The sequence below is a fragment of the Dendrobates tinctorius genome, unplaced genomic scaffold, assembly GCF_039654945.1.
Source record: "Dendrobates tinctorius isolate UK_male_01 unplaced genomic scaffold, ASM3965494v1 ptg000044l, whole genome shotgun sequence".
NCBI lineage: Eukaryota > Metazoa > Chordata > Amphibia > Anura > Dendrobatidae > Dendrobates > Dendrobates tinctorius.
In genome coordinates this window covers 22532159-22556631 of record NW_027361712.1, presented here as the reverse complement: position 1 = coordinate 22556631, position 24473 = coordinate 22532159, and the positions used below count along the sequence as shown (strand labels likewise).

At 46.6% G+C, this 24473-nt stretch overlaps 1 protein-coding gene across 2 annotated transcripts in view; it reads right to left on the bottom strand.

The window, feature by feature from the left end:
- Positions 1 to 23861, bottom strand: part of LOC141089140 (uncharacterized) — a 228837-nt gene extending 204976 nt beyond the window's left edge. For both annotated transcript variants that reach the window (XM_073575459.1, XM_073575461.1), the window contains exon 1: positions 23734 to 23861. The gene's annotated coding sequence lies outside the window, so the exon portion shown is untranslated. The remainder of the gene's footprint in view (positions 1 to 23733) is intronic.
- Positions 23862 to 24473: the final 612 nt, after the last annotated feature.

Here is a 24473-nt window from a genome sequence, read left to right as displayed (position 1 = left end):
ATTATACACAGGAACTCTGTGCACAGTATACAGTATATAGTGTAAGTGTACGAGTAACATTCTGACTCACCGGTGACATTTGTAGTTGAAGTCTTTCATCTTCATCCAGTGCAGACTGCCATCACTTCTTCCAGCAAGAACTCGTCTCTGCAGAAAATAACAGTTATCTAAAGCTGATCGCTTCCAGAGCACATTCCCCTTTATTTTCTCTGACTTCTACACTGTCAGATGAAGAAAAAAAAGACATAGTGCCGCCCTGCAAAGTAGCAGGACCCCCTTTTGTTCTCCCCATGACAGAATCCTGAAAAGTAAATTACAGCAGTAATAATGTCCCCTGATTGGCCCCAACAGTAATTATGTCCGCACTTGCCACCATAAACCAATAATGTATGTTCCTTATCCTGATCTCCATACAGTAATTATGTCACACCTATACTTAATGTCCCCATCCTAGACCCCATTGTCCACTTTAATAAGGTCCGTATCCTGGCCCCTTCCAATAATAATGTCCTCATCCTGGACCCTGTGTCCACTTTAATAACGTCCCCTCCCTGGGCCCCTATGTCCGCCTTTATGGCCACTATCTAGCCCAATCACAGAGGGGGGATTCTTCTTTCCTTATTGCGCTCCCCGTCATCATTTTTTGGCGCTTCATATTCACCGTGGTTGTTAAATTGACTGCTGACTGTGACAGTGTGCTCTACTCTGTGACAGGCTGCGTGATGACGTCACATACCAGTAACACTGAAAGGCTGCCGGCCTATCAAAGGTTGCAAGAGTCATTTAACAAAACTGCTATGTGACATCGAGGAATGGCTTGTCACAGAACAGAGCGCCCTGTCACAGCTGCAGCCGGCATCTTGATGTGCATTGTCACCAGGTCAGCTGCAGGTTTTCGTGGGCATTGGGCGACAGCGTATCAATGGGGCCCTTAAACACATGCCACGATTCCTGATGCACAGATAAAAAAATTACAGGTATAGCACAATATATCGGCACCACATCGTCTTCCATACAGTATTATAAGCAACCACATAGTCCGCCATACAGTATTATGGGCAACCACATAGTCCACCATACAGTATTATGGGCAACCACATAGTCCGCCATACAGTATTATGGGCACCCACATAAACCGCCATACAGTATTATGGGCACCCACATAGTTGCCATACAGTATTATGGGTAACCACATAGTTCGCCATACAGTATTATGAGCACCCACATAGTCTGCCATAAGTATTATGAGCAACCACATAGTCCGCCATACAGTATTATGGGCACCTCATAGTCCACCATACAGTATTATGGGGCACCTGTGCCTTCATACAGTATTATGGGCCCCCTGCTCCTACATGCAGTACATTATGGCCTCCCTACTCCTCCATGCAGCACTTTATGGCCCCCCATGTTCCTCCATGCAGCACATTGTGGCCTCCCCTGCTCCTCCATGCAGCACATTATGGCCCTCCCCTGCTCCTCCATGCAGCACATTATGGGCCCCCCTGGTCCTCCATGCAGCACAATATGGCACCCCTGCTCCTCCATACAGCACATTATGCCCCCCACTCATCCATACAGCACATTATGGCCCCCTGCTCATCCATGCAGCACATTATGGCCCCCCGCTCATTCATGCAACACATTATGGCCCCCCCGCTCATCCATGCAGCACATTATGGCCTCCCCTGCTCCTCCATCCAGTACATTATGGCCTCCCCTGCTCCTCCATGCAGCAAATTATGGGCCCCATTGTTCGTCCATGCAGCACATTATTGGCCCCACTGCTTCTCCATGCAGCACATTATGGGGCCCATGTAATGCCGCATACATGAAGAAAAAAAAAATCAAATCCTCACCTCTCCTGTTCCCACCGCAGGTCCCGTACACTCAGTGTCTCTCCTGACTGTGCAACGCTCAGGACAGAGAGGCTGAGCATGCAGTGATGATGTCATCGCACCCTCTGCCCTGAGACATTGCAGAGTCAGAGGGCACTGAAGACACTGCAGCTACCGGAATGAGGAGAGCTGCGTATTAGAGGGGGCCCCAATGCCAGCGCTGGCACCGGGCTCCCCCGACTCATGGACCCCATGCTGTTTGTCCCACTCCCCGTTTGCCCAGGGCCCCCAGCACTTACCTGGGTTCGTCAGGTGGTGGGTCGGGACAGCGTGCATGCGCCTGCGCGTGCCCCTGCCTCCCTCTGTTTTTTCTTCTTCTTCCTCTCTGGGGCCCAGGGGCCCACTGGGCATTTCACCGGTATCCCGATGGGCCAGTCCGAGCCTGACTGTACTTCATTCAGAGGTGTGGTACTCAGCTCTCAGCTAAGGAAGGGGCATTGCCAGGGCTAACACACTTACATCCAACACCAGACCTCTCAGTGCACGGAGGAGTCAGAATGTGGTAAGCAGAGAGCTATTAGACCAAAGAGCAGTCTGTTGGAGGGAGAGGAAGGAGACAGTCTAGAAGGGGAGCTGAAACTGACTGCAGCTTGTCCCCAGATGACAGAAAGCGAAGCATGAGAGAAGGAAAGGCTCCAGTGGTGGAGAGGAAAAAGAGGTCTCAGGGGCACGGATAGTGAGAATTCATCCGTGGGGCCCGTATCCACCTGTCCTCACCAGGTCGCACTAAGGGGACCGGCCCCAAAACTAGTGGAGAAACTAAGGACTCAGGTAAGAAACTGGAGGCTGCAGTATTTGCAGGTGCTGCAGCCACATCCATACATATTCGCTGTAAAGGCAGACGTATAGGATCCTGGGGTCTGACCAATGTTGCCCGGTAAGATCAGAGTCTGCTGGGTTAGGACACTGTGTATGAAGAAGCAGGGCAGGGGAGGCAGTAGCCAGCGTAGTGAGACTGCCAGGAAAGGAATATCTAAGAGAGCCCTGGCAACATGCACCCTAAACTCCCTGAGAGCTGTCTGGACCACTGTCCCTAATGGCACAGCAACCCCAGCTGGAGTTTGTACCATCTAAACTGTGAGTAAACTTGTGAAGACTTCACCTTGCTGTGTCCTCTGAATTATTCCTGCATCAACTCAGCCCTGCACTACAACCACCATCATCACTATCATCCTACACTATAATCTGCCCTGGGGAATAGCTCTGCCTATGGCGAGCTGAACCAACTCTGCTGCATTAGCATCTACCCCAGTGGACTGCATCTGCAGCGTCGGCTAACACCTTTACTTGCCGAATACCACAGGTGGTGTCACGACTCTTTTCATAAAGTTAGTCATCCCTTTATTCAACATTTTCATTGCACGCTCAGGGCTACGGACCGGTTACTGCTGCCGTGACATCCCCTTTAAGAACTGACTGGCCTGGTACCGAGTACCCCACAGCCCTAGCGGGTGTTGCAACTTGGCGTCAAGAACAGGATGAACCGACCCTTTAAACAGGGTCCCGTGCACCTGAACGACTGTGCAGAATTGTGAACTTGTTGAACTGTAAAATTGCCGCCATTGCAGCACCATGTGGCGGGCAGGAGGAGAGGTGAGTACCGTCGTGGGCGGAGCCTGGTGAAACAGGTCAAAAGCCATAGCCGCCCCTCACCAGTACTTCTATGTCAAGAAGATATGTCCATCAACCAGAGAAATCCGCCTCTTCCTGTGCAGTGGCGGGAGAAGGAAGAAAAAAGACCACCCACGGAGGAGAAAGCGGGAAAACCCTCAGGGTGCATCAGAGAACCTGGGAAGAAGAGCTGTGAACACGCTCATCCCAGGGCTCAGCGCTAGAACTGGACACCGGAGTCCATGGCTGCAGAGCACTACGGTCTCATCAGCTAAATCCAGAGGGCAGAAGATTGCAGGTCTTCTGGCCCCCATCACACACCTGAAGGCACAGCAGCAGGTTAGAGCCCGGAGACGCCACGAGGAGCGACACCTGTAAAAAGCTCAAGCTGCCTGCCATGTGGGTAACGTTTTCTGACAGTGAGAGGAACAGAGAACTGAGCAGAACTTTAGGCAGCAAGGACCTCAATTAGAGCAGCGCAGTAAGAAGGCCTGCAACCCACCTAGCTGAGTGGATCCTGAGTTGCTTCGGGCTGCCCGTAACTCCATTGTCACCTGTAACCAGAGCTCCGGTCTGCACCTCTATACATCCAGTAAAGGAAACTACAACCCTGCTGTGTCCTCAGATTTGTTTGCTATACCATCTGCCCTGCACTACAGCCACCATCAACATCTCATCACTTACACATACATTTGCCCTGGGGCCTAGCTCTACCTGTGGAGAGCTGTAACAACTCTGCTGCATTATCATCAGCGCCAGCGGACTCTGAAGCAGCGTCGGCTAACACCTTATTTGCCGAATACTACAGGTGGAATCATGACTCTTCATAACTTAATCATCCCCTTTATTCCACATTTTCATTGCACGCCCAGGGCTATGGACCGGGTCACCGCTGCCGTGACATCCCCTTTAAGAACTGACCGGCCCGGCACCGAGTACCCCACGGCCCTAGCGGGTGCTGCATATGCGCCGTATGCACCACACACACAAACACACACTGTATACGCCGTATGCACCACGCACACTCTGTATATGCTGTACGCAACACACACACACACTGTATACGCTGTATGCAGTCTCTTTCGTGGTACCACCAGCAGAACACCATCGTGAACACGCCGCCGGGATCAGCGGAATGATTCACTGACTGCCGCCATTTTTGCACAGGAGGAGCGCATGCACAGTTTTAATGCTAATTCTGCACAGGCGCAGTGAATCATTCGGTTGATCCCGGCGGCAGATGTGCGACGTGTCTACAGGCAAAGGAAGCCGGTCACATTAAAGGGGCTTTCCCACGAACAAGTTAATTTTAAAAATTGTCTGTGTCTGACCGTGTACGGAGCATACCACATCTCCTGGGAAGGGGAGGAAGCAAAAGACAATACAGACATTACAGCAGGGGATCACAGAAGATTTGTTTTGTGAGGTAAAATATTTCACTGACTATTTTTAAACAATATTTTACCTCATAAAATGTATCCTCTGCAAGAAGAGATCACATGAGAGGAGAAGAAAGCAGATGGGGGAGAGAGAAAGCACACAGGGGTGAGAGAGGTTAAAACTAAAAGAGAAAGAGCGCAATAGGGTCTTACCCAGGTAAAAGAGATATAGTTCAAGCTGTTATACTCACCAAAGGCAGGAGAGTTAGAGGCATAAAGGAATAGAGGTCAAAGCTGCTGCACATCCAAATGGCCACGCCGTGACCATAAATCATCAGATATCAAAGAAATAATTTTCGGATTAACCGTGTGCTGCTAGACAAAACGACTCCTTTCCAGATAGTGTACTTGTATACTTTTATTTTCCCAACGCGTTTCGAAGTTTCAAACTTCTTCCTCAGGGGATGATATGTACCTAATATGATGATAGGTACATATCATCCCCTGAGGAAGAAGTTTGAAACTTCGAAACGCGTTGGAAAAATAAAAGTATACAAGTACACTATCTGGAAAGGAGTCGTTTTGTCTAGCAGCGCACGGTTAATCCGAAAATTATTTCTTTCATAACATGGGTGAGAGAGACAGAGCACAGGGGGGAGATGACTCAAACGGGACAGCACATGAGGGGAGAACACAGCACAGGAAGGAGAGAGACACCAGACAAGGGGATAGCACATGGGGTAGACAGGTCAAAGAAGAGAGCACAGACGGGAGAAGTCAGCACATGGGGAAAGAGACTGAATAGGCGGGTGAGCACATGGGGAGGAGAGATTCTCAACGCTGCAAAGCCTGCCCCCATCGTGATATTACCGCCCTCCTGATGCGATAGCATCGGGCCACCAGCTAGTAATTTATATTTAGCAGCGGCAATTATAGTTAATGGGGGCACAGTCCAGCCTTATCAATTTATATTTTAATGGTGTGGAGCTAGTAGTATATTAATAGTGGGGTACATGTTTGTTGTCAAGGGCACAGTGCAGGCAATTTTTATTTAGGAGCTAAATGTATACATTCAGTATATGTGACTTTGTTATTTTCATGGCTTGGGTAGGCAGTGTCACAAGACAAGGTGAATCATTGTTGGAAGATGTCAACAAAAAGGTCTGACCAGAAAGAGAAGAAACAGCAGAAAACAAATCGAACTAGACATCAGCGCGGTACGTTCGTAGAAGGAAATCTTTATTCTCTATCTGTACTGTATGAAGTAATTCTGTTATTTCTAGAATTCCTTAAGTTAAGTTCTCATATTTATGTGAAACGTCCATGTCCTGCCAGATTTTTTTATCGGTTGGCACACTAACTCAGAGCTTTATAGATCCATTCACATATCTGTGAAAATCACATATCTGACAATAAGATCTGCAATATTAGGAGCATGTCTATTCCTGATCCCATATTGAAGATCAGAAAAGGACATACTCAATGGGTCTGTGTGCAGTCCAAGAAAAACATCGGGCAGCACACCGACACTTCACATGGACACAGGAACGTAGCCATATTATGTATAACACCATTCCTTACTATATAATGTACTCACTTATTATGTTTAGCACCAACCCTTACTATATAGTGTACTCATTTATTATGTATAGCACCGTCTTTAATTACGGTACATAGCTTCCTCTTTTATTATGTTTACCACTGTCCCTTATTACATAGCATGCTCTCTAGTTATGTATAGGGCAATCTCTTATTATATAGTGTCCTCTCTTGTTATGAATAGTGCTGTCCCTTACATAGCATATCTTATTATTTTCGCTATTCACAGTGCCCTCTCTTTACTACATAGAGTCCTCTCTTGTTAGATATAAAATGACTGCTGACGGAGCAGCATCTGACCAGAATACCAGTCCATCAGCTCCTCCATTATGTCAAGTTGCTCTCTCAGTGGTTGCCTGGCAGCTCTAAAATAGCTATCATGAACAGGCTTGGCGCAAGCTACTCCATTTTACTCCAGAAACTTCAGATTCCAGGGGATGCCCTATCCTTCAACCTTTAACCCCTATACAGAAATCTGCACTTACACAGAGATCCCCGGGCAAGGGCCACAGTCAGATGTTGTTCGGTGGTAAAAGCTGGCAGGAAGGATTACTCAGTCAAAACCAAGAGGGCCGCAAAGGTAACAAATCATCAGGCAGAACGTCAAATAACAAGTTGGGGTCAAAACAAGAAAACACTAATGCTGAACAGGAACAGAAATCACAATCTAAACTAGGGGTGTACAATGCTGTATCTGGCAGCTTCCTGCAGTAAGCTGGAAGCTTTAGCAGGGTGTGGCGCTCTCCAATTGACTGGAGCAGTGAGCAGAAAACTCTAGCTAGACAGCACACACACCTATATTGTCAGACTGGACAGCACTACAGGTCCCAGCTCCTCCAACCTTAGTGGATGGTCAGAGCCTGTGCTGTCCAGAGCTTCTGGTTCTGAGATCTCCTTTTTCACCAGCACCACCACATAACCTGTCCACACTGCCAAAAGTACAAATACCTGGTTTAAAAACAACAGTATCTCTGTGCTTGATTGTCCAGCAAACTCGCCTGATCTCTACTAAAGAGGAAGATGAGAGACACCAGACCCAACAACGCAGATGAGCTGAAGGCTGCTATCAAAGCAGCCTGGGTTTCCATAACACCTCAGCAGTGCCACAGGAGCCCCGACCAAGTATTGAGTGCATTTACTGAACATACATTTCCGTAGGCCAAAATTTCAGATTTTAAAATAATTTTTCAAGCTGGTGTTATAAAGTATCTAAGTTACTGAGATAATGATTTTTGGGTTTTCATTGGCTGTAAGCCATATTCATCAACATTAACAGAAATAAACACTTGAAATAGATCACTCTGTTTGTAATGACTATATAATGAGTTTCACTTTTTGTATTGAAGAACTGAAATAAATTAACTTTTTGATTATATTCTAATTTTGTGAGATGCACCTGCAGATAGATAGATAACACTGGTCAACAGCATTTTTGGTGCCAAAGATATTTCATCGAATTTAGGGTATTTTTGGGGTGCTGATTCTGAATATGTCATCAGTTTTGCCAGATTGGCTCAAGTTTTTGAGATTTTTGGTATCTTATTTATAGCACTTGTTGGTAAATGCGACGCATCATCTCATTAATTTCTTTGGATTAGTACTTGAACTGAGCAGTTCTCAATATAGTTTTGTGTTAATTAGTGTTCTAAAAGTTTGTTCATAGCTTGATTTTTGCACTAACTTTATGTTGTTGTCTGTTTTCCAGTGAAAAGCATGAACTCATCATGAAGAAGTTGTCTTAACGATCCAGACTCATTCTGTTACATTTGTGGTGAATATACACTGCCAAAACATAGAAGAAACATAACAGACTTCGTAAAAAAAGTGTATTTTGCCTATTTTGGGGTTATGCTTGGGGACCAAGACAAGTTTTGGGCACCACACATAGTGTGCAAAGCATGTATCGAATTATTACGAAAATGGAGCAAAGGACAAAGAAAAAGCTTCAAATTTGGTGTTCCAATGGTGTGGAGAGAGCCAAAAAATCATCATGATGACTGTTATTTATGGTAAACACAGGTACAGGCACATCTTCACAATGAGGGACAGGCCTTCTTGCAGATTCCATGTTACTCCCATTTTCGTTTCTTATGCTTATTGAATCCTTGCACTTGCACTGCACAGAAATAACAGTCATCATGATGATTTTTTGGCTCTCTCCACACCATTGGAACACCAAATTTGAAGCTTTTTCTTTGTCCTTTGCTCCATTTTCGTAATAATTCGATACATGCTTTGCACACTATGTGTGGTGCCCAAAACTTGTCTTGGTCCCCAAGCATAACCCCAAAATAGGCAAAATACACTTTTTTTACGAAGTCTGTTATGTTTCTTCTATGTTTTGGCAGTGTATATTCACCACAAATGTAACAGAATGAGTCTGGATCGTTAAGACAACTTCTTCATGATGAGTTCATGCTTTTCACTGGAAAACAGACAACAACATAAAGTTAGTGCAAAAATCAAGCTATGAACAAACTTTTAGAACACTAATTAACACAAAACTATATTGAGAACTGCTCAGTTCAAGTACTAATCCAAAGAAATTAATGAGATGATGCGTCGCATTTACCAACAAGTGCTATAAATAAGATACCAAAAATCTCAAAAACTTGAGCCAATCTGGCAAAACTGATGACATATTCAGAATCAGCACCCCAAAAATACCCCAAATTCATTAAAATATTTTGGACACCAGAAAAAAAATTTTTTTTCGTTGACCTGTGTAATAGATAGATACACTGATAGGCAGATGGGCACTTGAGGAGGCTCACATCTTGAGCTGAAACATCGTGTACCTTTGGTGTGGAATACAATCATTCAAGATTTTTGCTATATTAGTAGTGCGACCTCTTTTTCTCTTGTAGATAGGCAGATAGAGAGATTGATAAATAGAAAATGAATAGAAAGATATTTAATACCAGACATTTCAAACAAAAACTGCATTTTGTTATAACAATATTCTAAATTGCAGCACAGATATAGTAAAAGAATTCTGGGAATGAGCAGAATGGAATGATTATATTTGACAGCATTCTCATTAGTAATTGTTATTTTCGATGACCTTCAGCTTCATTTTGCAGAAGTAAACTTGAATTAGTCACATTGTGTATACAAGACAGCAATTGTGATTCAATGTTTCTGATTAAGAATACATTTACAGTCTAGGTTGGGCTGATTATAATGTCCACATGCAATGTATCACACAGCTCCACAAAATCATTTCCATAAGAAATCAAAATTCCTACTGTCTAAAGGCATCTTACGTCTATCGCACAAGTGGAGATACAAAGAGATAAATAACCTTTTGAGTCAATTGCTGTAAAAGGGTTTGACCTTCAGTAATTGCCTGCTGAAGTAAAAGAAAAAAACCCAAGTTCATCTATTCAGGTGAATTTTACTTTAAAATGAATTTTTGTCTGATAACATTTTCTTTACATCTCTCTCGATGTCATTCTATTTTCTTATTATCATCTTTTCTTGTCTACCATGAATATAAAAGAGTATATCTTCATTTAGGTAAAATCTGCTATTCTTTGTATTATGAGCAGTTTTGCATTTTGCGAATATACTTTCTGTTTCCATCCCTTAAAGCTTTCAAGATCTCTGCTTGCAGTCATTCATCAGGAACTTTCATTGTAACCTTCTATTCTGGTCATGAGATTGTCAGACAAGTGCTTGCTAGTGTATTTTATCTATACTGATCCAACACCCATATGTGATTTTTTTTTTTTCAGGTGTGATCCTAGTTCTTTTTCTTTTCTTTTTTCCTTTTTTGTCACTGAAGCAGGTAGACTGTCAGAACTTTTTCTATCCATTGATTCTTAATAATGTATCAGTTAAAAACGGATGAAACTCGGATGCAACACTGAAGTGCAAACTACGTTGTCAGTGTGTCTTCACTTCCGATTTTCATCCATATTCCATCAGTGTCAGATTGTTACGTCCTTAAGACATTCATCAGTATTTATGCATCAACAATTTAAAGGGAATCTGTCACCCTTTTTTTGGACTATCAACTGCCGGCATTGACATCAGGGGCTTATCTACAGCATTCTGTAATGCTGTAGATAAGCCCCCGATGTAACCTGAAAGATAAGAAAACACGTTAGATTATACTCATCGGAGGGGGCGGTTGTCTCAGACATGCTGGGTCCTAGTGCCCTCTGTGGGCATAAACTGGACCCTTCCTGGTCCTGCCTCAGTCACTGCCTGCAAACTTCGTCGGTAAGTGGGGATGGAATTTATTAAATTCATTCAGCTTAGGCATGTCATGGTCACTGTGGGGTGAATGTGAGAGGATGGTGGTATTGTGGGGGAGGGGTACAGAGCACTGGGGGTTAATGTGAGAGGTTGGGGGTATTGTGAGGCAGGGGGGACAGAGCACTGGGGGTGAATGTGAGAGGATGGGAGTATTGTGGGGGAAGGTGGGACAGAGCACTGGGGTGAATGTGAGAGGATGGAGGGTATTGTGGGGGAGGGTGGGACAGGGCACTGGAGTGAATGTGAGAGGATGCAGTATTGTGAGGCAGGGGGGACAAAGCACTGGGGGTGAATGTGATAAGATGGAGTATTGTGAGACAGGGGGATCGGGCAAGGGGGGTGAATGTGAGGATGGCGGCATTGTGAGTGAGGGGGGAGAGTGCACTGGGGGGTGAATGTGAGAGGATGGGGGTATTGTAAGGCAGAGGGGACAGGGCACGGAGGGTGAATGTAAGAGGATGGGGTATTGTGGGGTCAGGGGGACAGAGTACTGAGGGGTGTATGTGAGAGGATGGACTGTTGGGGTTTTGGAGGGGGACAGGGGAGGTAGGGGGCTTTTTTTTACTTGTGAGCTCGTTAATACTTTAATAGTAGATGCACGTATCGACTAGATAAGTTTGACTTCACTCAATAGAAGATAATTGGGAGAAGCCGAAAGAGTCATCACACGACGCCTTGTTCACATCAGCGATGCTGGAGCCATTACTACTGTACATAGGGGGACTCGGTTAAATATTAAGTGAGAACTTAAGAAGCATTATTATTTATAGGGCCACCAGTAGGGTAACTATCAGGTGGCAGACGGTGCTGAAGCGACTGTCAGTCAGTGCCGGGTTGAGGTTACAGCCGCCAATCTCTATACACAGAGCGGTGACTTAAACTGTGCCAACGCAACCCCTATGACTGGAAGAGCAAAGCTGCCAGGAGGAATAAAGTTACTTTCCTCCCTGCAGAGGGGCTCTCAGTTATGGGCATCTCCACTCCATACACCTCGTACATTCACGGCTCCGCTCCGTACACCTCGTACACACGTGGCTCCGCTCCGCACACTTCGTACACACGCGGCTCTGCTCCATTCACCTCGTACACACATGGCTCCGTACACCCCATACACACACGGCTCTGCTTCGTACACCTTATACACACATGGCTCTGCTACATCCACACTGTAAACCCCTCCTGACCCCACACAGAAACTTCACCTCATCCAGCAGTGCACCGTGACAACCAGGTCAGCAGAGTCCTGCATACACGAGGTTCCTGATCATGTGACCCCTGACTCCTCCCCTCCTGTGACCTCATCACAGGTCCTGTGTACAGCCATCGCGCCACTCAAAGCAAGGAGCTGCACAGCCAATGAGCAGCAGCAGCTCCGCGTTCGGGCCCCTAAACACTCCACGGCGACTGTGGTAGTCCCACCCCTGACTCTCAGTGCAGACGCTGCACACAGTCAGAACGCTATAAACTATTATACTGTGTATTGGAGGATCAGTGGGGACATCATTATATGTATAAGGGGAATTCTGGGGGACATCATACTGTATGTACGGGAGCTGTGGGCCTACCATACTGTGTATAGTGGAGCTGTGGGATCATTATACTGTATAGAGGGGAGCTTTGGGATCATCATACTGTGTATAGGGGAGCTGTGGGAACATCCTACTGTGTATAGGGGAGCTGTGGGATCATCATACGGTGTATAGGGGAGCTGTGGGCCCAGCATACTGTATATAAAGGAATTATACATGGGGAACTCAGGGGACATTATTAAATATTAAGTGGTGTGAGAATCATGTGGGAATAGTGGATGAGGGCAGGTATATCTCGCCCAGATTCCTTTCCTATGTGGCCTAGTCTGGTCAGTATCGCACCTCCTTGCTAATGAATAATGGGAGGTGGATATAAAAGGATGCCAGGTGGTTGTGTGTCTCAGCCTGGGGACACAGAGAGTCTGTGTGAGAGACACACGTGAGTGAAAGCAGTGCCCACTGCAACTGTGGTTTGGCTGGACAGGAGAAGCCCGCCAGTTGGTAGTTAGGTTGTCCATTGTTTAGTTAGTGCCGGACAGGCAAGGATTTGTTTTATGTTTTATTTCCTTTTTGCATTGCTTTCACCTTTAATAAACCTGACCCAGTGTCAGTTATACCCGACTCCCAGCTCTGCGCCTGAGTTTCCCGTTGAACGCACGTGACCTTTGACCCCAGCAAAGGCGGTCCCGGAGTGTTTTATCACAGTGGGCACTTAAACATTATTGTTATAAGGGCTCTCAGTATTGTGTGCATTAAAGTTGCACATGGACTTTCTAGGGACAAAATTTGGAGGGCACATGCACAGGAAATTAATATTTTCTAGGTTGCAATTTTACTATCTGGAGAGCACAAAGGAAGCACAGTTTTGGCATTACTATGTGGGGCATTAAGAGGAGCTCTCTTTTTGTACCACACAGCAGGAGCAGTAATAGGGACACATACGGAAGCAGCAGCACAGCATTGAGGTATCGGCAGGATGATGAGTTTGTGCAGGTTGGGAATATATCTGCACATGGAATTACGAGAAGCAATGGGATGAAACTGAAAGGGAGAAGATACACATTAGATATTAGAAAAAAACTTTTTGACAGTGAGGGTGATCAATAATAATAATAATAATTTTGATATAGCACTAACATATTCCGCAGCGCTTTACAGTTTGCACACATTATCATCACTGTCCCCGATGGGGCTCACAATCTAAATTCCCTATCAGTATGTCTTTAGAATGTGGGAGGAAACCGGAGTACCCGGAAGAAACCCACGCAAACACGGGGAGAACATACAAACTCCTTGCAGATGTTGTCCTTGGTGGGATTCAAACCCAGGACCCCAGCGCTGCAAGGCTGCAGAGCTAACCACTGAGCCACATGAGTGGAACAGGCTGCCACAAGAGGTGGTGAGTTCTCCTTCAATGGAAGTCTTTACACAGAGGCTGGACAGACATCTGTCTGTGATGATTTAGTGAATACTGCATTGAGCAGGGGGTTGGACTCAATGACCCTGGAGGTCCCTTCCAACGCTAACACTCTAGGATTTCATGATTCTACATGTGAACTGTGCTGGAAATGTGAGAAGACAGATGTGTCTTTGCTGTAAACTCTGCAGATGAGTCCTGGCTGGAGAAGTCGACATGTCGGTCTGGGCCAGATGGAAAAGACGGGAAAAGTGAATGACTCCACCAGAAAGAACGTCATCTGTAAGTCGCCGTCTATAATTGTGCAGTAATCTTTGCATGTCCTGCGGGACTAGTATTGTTAGGCGTCGAGTTCCTGTCGCTGCACAGCAGGAATCCCAAGCCTTGCATTCGGCAGTCTCGCATTCCTTTGTGGATAAACATTTTATCTTGGAGGTGGATGCCTCTTCCATCGGTGCTGGAGCGGTTCTTTTTCAGAAGGACGCTCAAGGTCGGAAGCATCCGTGCTTCTTCTCCAAGACCTTTTCACTGGCGGAGAGGAACTATTCCATTGGGGACAGGGAGTTTCTGGCAATGAAGTTGGCCTTCTCGGAGTGGAGACATCTCCTGGAAGGGGCTCGCTTCCCTTTCCAGGTATACACTGACCGCAAGAACTTGGTGTACCTGCAGACGGCCCAGCGGCTAAATTCTCGCCAGGCCAGATGGTCGCTTTTCTTCTCCCGGTTCCACTTCACCCTTTATTTTCTGTCTGGGCCGATGCTCTCTCTCACTCCGTAGTGTCACCGGAGGAGGAGGAGACTGAGCCTTGGGTTGATCGTGCCCGTGAGTCAGAACCTCCGGGCAAGACATTTGTCCTTGCACGTCTGCGACCGGAGGTCCTCTCTTGGGCTCATTCATCCAGGGTGGGCGGACATTTCAGGACAAAACGGACCTCTGAGCTTCTGGCGAGGACGTACTGGTAGCCGCATATGGCCCGTGACACCAGGGACTATATTCAGGCGTGCGTCTCTTGCGCCCAGAATAGGTCCTCTCGACAGTGGCCCGCTGGGTTACTTTACCCCCTGCCGGTAGCGGATAGGCCCTGGGAGATGGTCGGTATGGACTTTGTGGTGGGGCTGCCCAAGCCAAGTGACAGCAGGGTCATTTGGGTTGTCACCGACCATTTCTCCAAGATGGTGCACCTGGTACCTCTCTCTCCCTTTTACCTTCTGCACAGGGCATGGCAGCGTTGTTTATTAAGCACGTTTTCCGCATGCACGGCATGCCGGACAAGATTGTCAGCGACCGGGGTCCCCAGTTTGCGTCTCGGTTCTGGAGAGAGCTCTGTAGCCTGCTCAGCATTGAGCTAAATCTCTCCTCAGCCTATCATCCCGAGACGAATGGGTTGGTAGAGAGAGCCAACCAGACCCTGGTCACATATCTATGACATTTTGTCTTGGCCAGGCAGGATGACTGGGCATCCTTGCTGCCGTGGGCAGAGTTCGCTTTGAACAACGCTGTGGCCGACTCCACCGGCCAGACCCCATTCCTCCTAAATTACGGCCAGCATCCGCGCGTCCCTGTGCCCATGCCTGTGTCATCCACCGATTCCAGGGTGGCAGACTGGGCAGTGGAGGCAAGTGACATTTGGGACCGCACCCAGGACGCTATTCAGGCCTCTAAGGAGAGAATGAGGGTCTCCGCGGACGCACATCGGCGTCCTGCTCCAACCTTCTCCCCTGGCGACTTAGTGTGGCTCTCCGCCCGTAACATCAGGCTGCGAGTCGAGTCCACTAAGTTCGCTCCTTACTACATTGGTCCCTTTAAGGTCCTTGAGCAGATCAGCTCTGTGGTTTATCGGCTGGCCCTTCCACCACACTTGGCTATCTCTGACACCTTCCACGTGTCCCGGTTCTCGGAGTCATCTGCCAGAACATCAGACCTGTCCTCAAGCGAGTTTGAGGTTAATGCCATCGTGGGATGCAAGGTGGTACGTGGAAAAAAGTTTTATTTGGTGGACTGGAAGGGTCATGGTCCAGAAGCTCAGACCTGGGAGCCAGTGGAGAACATCCACACTCCGCTTCTCATTGCGGCATTTGAGCGTAGCGAGGCTCAGAGGGGAGGGGGCCCTAGGATGGGGGGTAATGTTAGGCATCGGGTTCCTGTCACTGCACAGCAGGAATCCTGGGCCTTGCATTCAGCAGTCTCCCATTCCTCTCCAGCCGCAGAGGAGGCTGCTCAGCAGACTCGTCGATCCCGGTGCTCTGCTCAGACCAGCTCTGTGGGTTTGGTTGCTGCTGACACCTCTGGTCCAGCTATAGCAACACATGCTGGTCAGCAGCGAGCTCCTCCAGGGACTAAATCCTCTTTTCGGTCCACTGGGCATGCCCGTGGGACGATCTCGCTTTGGAGATCGGAGGTCACATGCTCAGGTCCTTCTCCAGCTCAGATTGGACCGTCAGCAAGGTCATGGAAGGACGCTGCTATAAAAGGTTCGCATGGCAGCTCGGCCATGCGCTAGTATAGACTGCATTACCAGACTATGAGGAGTGAGTGCTGTATGCATGTATGAATGTCTCTGGTGAATGACTCATTAAGAAACCCCTACCCTGGGTACGCATGTGTTGTGCAGCCTAGCCTGTTAAGCGCTCAAGCTTAGGTGTAGGTAGAGGCAGATTCTGAGACTGGCATCAGTGTCCACCGGTGGCTCTGCACGCCACGGTTGTTAAATATTAATCGGTTGTTAATTTCTTATTACACTCAGTTCTGTACTGAATGCATTGCTTCTGCTGACACTACATAGGTTATCTTTGTAAGTTTAGCTCATGGTAAATGTCAACTCCATATATAGAGACCACGTGCTTTGGAAGACGTATATAATTCATGGCTTACTCAAGGGGTGGGTCGCTCCTTCCTGACCACCATGAGACACACATTTGAGGAGTCATCTCTGCTCGGCCACTGCATTGAATGGACAGCTGGTATGTAACTTAATCACCATATGTGACTTCCAGAGAAGCTGCGTACTACAAGACAGATGCCTTTTTCAGAGTTCCAGGAAAGAAGGGTACAAGCTTTGCTATGAACAAATGGACAATCTCTTTATAAATCATGCACCTATTTTTATGTTTTTCTGTAATAATCTTTTCTTTGATGGAAGAATCCAAATAAACCATTACATTTTTTTATAAGAACATTGTCATATTTTAGAGTATCACATCTGGTAACAAGTCCTGAATAATATACAAGAATATGCATTTTTAACAATGGTGCACGTGCTCGACACTCCGCCATAGTCAGCGTCTATAGTGGCGTTCGCAGGTGCGACGCCGCACGCTCAGAAGGTCTAGAGGTACTCTGACCCCGTGTCCTTGGGGCAGAGTTCTGTGACCGCATTCTGTGCGCTCCATTGCCGAGCTCTGTGAGCTAAACAGGCTCCAGCATTTATGTTCTGCGGTAGTGCGGCTCTGTGAGGTAACAGAGTTCGCCCTGTTCACACTGGGTGACGTTAACCCACGTGTGACCATTTGTATACCGCTTTATACTTCCGCCCTTACTAAGCAGCAGTTTACCACCCCTGCACGGTGGACCCCGGGCTGCGAACGCACCTTACTATTATTTTATTATTTGGTGCATTCCGTCAGCCCTAACAGGTATCTACCACAATATGGCGGTAATATCAGTGCTGGTCTTTGTATAGACTTTTATTTTCAATAACAATGCAGTCATCTCCTGAGGTTCTCCTATACCACCATAGTTATAATCATAATTACCTGGTTAGAGGCCACAGGCGGACACAGACAGAAAGGCCCCTGTGCAAGAACAATATATGATCCCTTTGCAACCCAAGAGCTCCTAAAAATGCAAAATTGCACCTTTTTTGGAGGTAGAAATGGGCCCCCTATGTCCTCCTGTTAGGGGCCCACTCAGATTTTGCCCCCCCCCCCTGAGCTGAACCCCTAGCTACGCCTCTGCTCTACCGAGAATTGAGGAGTCGTTGTCTGCCCTGGGAAAAGCTAAGTAATTCTCGTCATTAGATCTGGCCAGTGGATACTGGCAAGTGCCCATGGCTGAGCAAGACTGGCCGAAGACGGCGTTCATACTGCTTATGGGGTTGTTCGAATTCAACTGGATGCCCTTTGGGCTCACCAATGTGCCTGGAACCTTTCAGAGACAGATGGAGCGGTGTCTGGGAGATCTGAACTTTGAAGCCACTCTCATCTACCTGGATGACATCATTGTCTATGCAGCTACTTTTGAGGAACATCTCCAGTGTGTTAGGAACACCGTACTGCACTTGCTCACTGAGCCAGTGAGCGTGTCCTGAGTATAAAAACTGTGCACAAAGATACCTGTGGAGCAGGGCAGCAGTGGTGACAATGCGTGCTCCAGACTAACAGGACCTGAAGCACGTGACTGCTGAGGGCGTGGTTTAAACTCCAGAGAGCTAGGAGCTGAGGAAAACTCCTAAAAGGGTAACTACGGGACAATGTTACCAAGGGGCATAGACAGAGACGTAAACCAGATCAGGCCAGGATCAATGCATGAGATAGCACAACAGTAACAAAGGATTAGACAGAACAGATAGTCAGGACGAAGCAATAGATCAGTAAACCAGAACGGGCAATAGAAGGCACAATAGGGGCAAACTGTATCGGAGTAACGATAGCCAAGCCAGGAGGTCAAAACTGGAGAAGACAATAGTACCAAAACATGAGACAGAGAACAGAGTGAGTGGACAGACCAGGTCATACACAGGAGGCAAACAAGCAATGCAGTATACACGCACACCAGGGGGTCAGACACACAGCCAGAACAACAGTATAGCTGACAGGGAATTCTAGTCTGGAGTGGGTATAAATACCCCTCCCAGATCCAAAAGGAGGCCAACAAAAGTTAATCCTGCGAAAACAGGACATTAACCATGTCCTATACCTTGACACAGTGGCTGGAGCAGGTGTTGAGTTGAAAGTGAAACCTCAGAAATGCCACCTCTTCTGCAAGCAGATTGAATACCTCAGACATGTTGTATCCACTGAGGGAGTGAGACCTGCATGTGAGACGATAGCGGCGGTACAGGACTGGCCCACGCCGTTGACTGTGAAGGACGTGCGGGCCGTTCTGGGGCTCACGGGGTACTATTGACAGTTTGTGAAGGACTTCACTCATATTGTTAATTCACTGATGGAATTATTGAAAGGAGTGCCGTCTGGTGCGAAGAATCGGACCATCCTGTGGGGAGATAGCCAGGAAGAAGCCTTTTGAGCACTGAAGATGGACCTGACGGAAGCACCCATACTGGCCTATGCAGACTTCTCCCAACCTTTCATCCTTCACACCGATGGATGTCTCCAGGGATTGGGGGCTGTATTGTCACAGATACAGGACAGAAAGGAAAGAGTGATTGCTTACGTGAGCCGATCCCTCCATGACTCAGAGCGAAACCCAGACAACTATAGTCCTTTCAAATTGGAGCTACAGGCCTTAGTGTGGGCGATGACTGAGAAGTTTTCCAAGTACCTGTCGGGATCCAAAGTCTTGGTGCGCACCGACAACAACCCCCTTGCCCACCTAGAAAATACAAAACTTGGGGCCCTGGAGCAAAGATGGTTGGCCCGTATGGCAAAATATCGATATAAGATCGCATACAGAAAAGTGACTCATGCGCATCCTTGTCGTGACCGAGATGAAGAGTTGGAGACAGAAGAGATCCCTGGGTTCTGAAACCTCGCCAGGACATTGGCGACGACGTGGGAACAAAACAAAGAGGCGTAGGGGAAGCATCTGTTGGAACGGCCTCGAGATTAATGTGTGCGGCTTCAGCAGGAAGACAGAATTTGCTCAGTTGAGACAATGGGTGGCCCTGAAACAACTCCCTATCCAGAGCGAGCGGGACACCCTGTCCCCTGGAATGATGCAGATTCTCTGACAATGGCAGAGGCTTCAACTGGAAGACGGTTTGCTGTATCATAGGGTGCAGTTGGTATGGGAATTGGGAGTCACCTGGCAAGTGATACTCCCCGAAAAAGTGATCAGTGAGGTGGCCACAGATGCTCATGAAATAGGAGCTCACTTCGGTCTGGGGAAGACATTCCAGTGGTTGCAGAAGCTGGTCTATCATCCCCGACTGAAAACTGCAGTGGAAGAGGCCTGTCAACGATGCCAAAGCTGTCAATTGGCTAAAATTCTTGAGCAAAGAGCCCTTACACAGACCATTGTGACCTCCGCTCCCCTGGAATTGCTAATGATCGACTACTTGACTGTGGATCTCGCTCATCTTGGATATGATCATTGTCTCGTGATGACCGATCATTTCACTAAGTTTGCTGTAGTGACTCCGACCTGGGATCAGACGGCTGAGTCAGCTGCGCAGATTTTATCCGGGTGTATGGATGCCCGAAAAGAATCCATTCTGAACAAGGTGCTTGCTTTCAAGGTCGAGTAATGGAGGAGCCCCACCATCTGTATCGTATTGAGAAGTCCAGAACGACTTCTTACCACCCGCAGGGAAATGGGGCCGCAAAAACGTTTCAACCAGACACTGATTCAGATGTTAAGAATGTTGGAGGAAGACAGGAAAGTCCTCTGGCCTGAGTATGTATGAACTGGTTTGGGTCTAAAACAACCGAGTGCACAGTACAACCGGATATACGCCCTACACCCTGCTGTTTGGGCGAAAGGGACGAGAGATTACCGAGCTGAAGATGGACCTAGAGGAGGACTACCCACGGATGATGGTGTCTACCTGGGTCCATAAACATCGTCATCGCTTACAGACCTTACATCAACTGGTACAGACCAAGTTTTGGGAACCTGAACACCATGAGTTGACACCCCTGCGAGGGACAGCTCTTAAGGTTGGAGACCGAGTATTGGTCCGAGACAAGCGATCTCGAGGTAAGTTGGAACATCGATGGGAACAAACCCCGTATCGGGCGAATTGCCGGATTGGAGCTCATGATCTTGTCTATAAAGTCCAGCCTGACAGGGAAGAAGGAGCCCCTATCCAAGTAGTCCACTGAAGCATGATATGTCCTTGCCTGTCACAAGATCCTGAAAGAGAAGAAAGAGCGCCAAGAATTCTCAAAGTGCCCAATTCAGTGACCTTCGATTCTGATGAAGAAGAACAGGATTCACACTTTGATCCGGAAGGCCCGCTCCCCACTGGCCCAGGGGAAGTGCGAGAACCTGAAACTCCCGTGATGGCTGCTCTATTGAACCCGGACGCGTCCCCGTCCACAAATGCCCAACCTGACTCGACTACCCAACCTGATTCGACTACCCAACCTGACTTACACCGCACCGAACAAACAACATCTGGAATACTCCCCAATCGTTATGAGCAAGATCAGTTTATTTGGCAACGAATCGTCCAAAAGATGGAGGAGTGTCAAAGTCTACTGCAAGAACTCTCGCCCGTGGAATGGCGTGCAAAATGAGAGGGGGAGTGTAAGGAGAAGGACCGGGCTGCGGGTACCTTTGCCGAGTTGGGGCCAGAACTGTTGAGACTGCTTCCCATGTTGCCGAGAGAAAAAAATTAGGAGCCGGACAGACCTCATGACCCGGAGAGACGTGGTTACATAAAAAGAAAAGCATGTGCAGCAGCAGGCAGTTTGTTGCCAATCCATAGCAGCGCACTCAGGTGAGCAGCACGCTCAGTCCCGAGTACCAGCGCTGCAACAGGTCGCATTGTTTGGGCCCCGCCGCCTGAAGAGGGACCGCTGAGCTGAGAGGTGTCGGGCGCTCAGTGACTGCGGAGATAGAGGTGCCGTGCTTTCCGTGATTGTGAGTACTGCACACGTGCACAGGAGGAAAGGCCAAGTACTGGACAGACTCCTGGCGGCCTTCCTTGCCACTTGCTTCCCAACCGTTCCCATTGGACTCCAAAGTTGCTGCAGCCCTGTTTGCTCCGGCCGCACGTGTTTATGGTTCTAGGGGCTCAGCGGAAGGTACTGGAGACCGACCGGTGCCGCCAGAAGGTGGACCCCCATGTAAAGGACCCAATCTGAGGACACCACCCTCCCGGATTCTGCCGGAGCCATAACCCATGCGGGATCATCCCCTACAGAGAATCATACAGGACACAATAAGATCTTTCTTTAGACTACCCTTGTTTTAACAGTTATTATTCCTACCATTCACCCTTTAACCATTTACCTCCCTGCGAGGAGTGAAAACCTTGTTCTATTAAATTGCTACTTTTTTTAACCCTTGCTCTGCCTCCTATCTGTCACTGCGTCCCGCAACCTTCTTACACTTACATTGTAAAAGCCACTTTCGGTTCACACATAAACCTCTGTGTGATCCATTGAGTCAGAATTCCAGTTACGTGAGTGAGAAGGGGACTTGAGCCATGCTGGAAACCGAGAGAGATAGCGATCAATAAGAATTTTAATGCACCTGCACTACCCTGAACACATATTTAGAAGTGTTTAGGGCATAAGATGTTTGCTGGGATGATTTCTTGGCAGTGTGTTTTTTTTAATTACCAAAAAAGTGGTTTGGTACCGTGTTAGCCAGTAGAAAAAAATATATAAAGTGCTCTCAGTGAGAGAAACAAAATAGGAATCTTGTGGGTATGATACCTTTTAATGGCTAACAAATAATAGTGAATGTTGTTACAAAGCAAGCTTTCGGGACTGCTTATGTCCCTTCATCAGGCTGATATCAGCTTTATCAGCCTGATGAAGGGACATAAGCAGTCCCGAAAGCTTGCTTTGTAACAACATTCACTATTATTTGTTAGCCATTAAAAGGTATCATACCCACAAGATTCCTATTTTGTTTCTCTCACTGAGAGCACTTTATATATTTTTTAATTACCATTAACAGTCATTTTCTTATGAACTGCTTTACAACTGCTGTTTCCATCACTGTCATCGCGCATGTAACTTGGCTCTGCACTGACTTCTCATGTGATCCTTCCCTGAGGATAGTTGATCAGTGCAGGTCATCTTCTCCAGCTGCGCCAGGCCATTCATTTCCTATGCAGCAAGCACAGGAGAGAACATGTAGTATTACATGCTGTCTATTCAAATGGCTAGTCCACTATGTAATCCCATGAATGGACTTGGTCAGACATCGCGCCAGATGCTCTTATACACAATAGCTTGTGAAGGAGGGTCATGATGTCCACTTAATATTCACTTTGCAAAAGAGAATGTTCATCCATATGAATTGTGTTATTATATAGCCTGAATCTAGACTTAACACTTAACAGGCTTCGGTATCTATTATGTGAAAGCACATAGCTAAGAATCATTGTAAAATGTGTTATGTCATTGCAGTTATGTTTATTTATGCACTTATTCGGTTTTCTAAGGCTCTCTTCTACATTTCATGGCACATACATGATGTATATATAGAGCGACATCTTTCGATACCTTCTATATAACCACCTAATTGCCTCGGAAGGCACAAATACTGTAGGTCAGGCAACCTAGGTGGAAACAGGCAATTAGCTTGAATTACTTGCAGACAAGAACAATGCAATGAATTGCTAATATAATTTATAAGCTGATTAGATGTTGATCATATTCACAGACACATCCTTAACTTTTCCTCATGCAAAGCGCATTCACAGCATAAATTGCAGAGACTGTCCATTTTGCTCATGCCTTAAATTGTGGTTTACATTTAGCAGTGATAGATATTTCCAGAAAAGTGCAACTTAGCTACATAAATGTAATCCTACACAATTAGTCCTATAAAATTACATATTTAACTTGGGCTCAGCCATAATTCTGTATGTCTAGTCTGATAATCATATTCTTTACTCATTTACTGATTTCTCCAAGTACCAATACAACTGATGTCCCAAGTTAACCTCAATCACTAAATGTGATTCTAAACAAATGAAACTTGTAACTCCATTTTGACAGATTGTTCCATTATGTACTTTACATTTCCTAAGTGGGAACATTCTTAAATTCTTAACTGCAACCCTCATGTAGACGTTCTTCTTGTCTTCTAGTTGACCCCACTTGCAGCTTATTCCCCTTATCACAGTCCCATAGACATAGCTAAAAAATACATTAAATAAACATGAATACACTTACATTATGTACTGGGTTTCATCGTAACATTCTTATTTCTCTATCGAAGGAGAGGAATGAAACTTTCTAGGATGTTCTTGATCAAAAATGCTAAATTCCTTTGAGCCCTTTTTTAGCTTACAAGTCCTGGCATGTCCTATTTCTAAGCAAGTAGTCCACCTTCTTACTGACAACACTAGTGTTGTATCTTCATTCTGTTTCCATCCGACAGAATATGTTACAAGTTGATCTTACAGACACAGTAGTTACACACACTGGTGTTCACACACATTCATGTTAGGCTTTGTTAGAAGGGCCCAATGACAATTTACAGAGATTTATTTACATCATGCAATTCTTGCTCCATTACTAAGCTATTTGTGAGTAACTGAATACAAGACTAAAGACTATAGGTCGAATGGACGTAGAGTGGAGTCCACAACTCTATCGGTTGCAGACTTTTTCCAGCACGGAGCACCAGTTGCGTCAATATTATTGTATTTTATTAGAGATTTGATTGCTGTGTTTTATTAGTAATTTTCTTGCTTGCCAGTTTAGCCTCAGGAATCCATGTTTCCATTCAGTGACAGTAAGCAGAGGAAGACATGTAGGCTAGGTCTTATGTATACACAAGGCCAAACCCAAGAGTAGCAATCAAGGAATTTATAATTCCATTGTTCGTATAGCCACTAATCCCATTATGTGGATGGGGATAGTAGACCCAGGGGAGCTGTAACCAAAGGGGGTCTAACATACAATTCCAG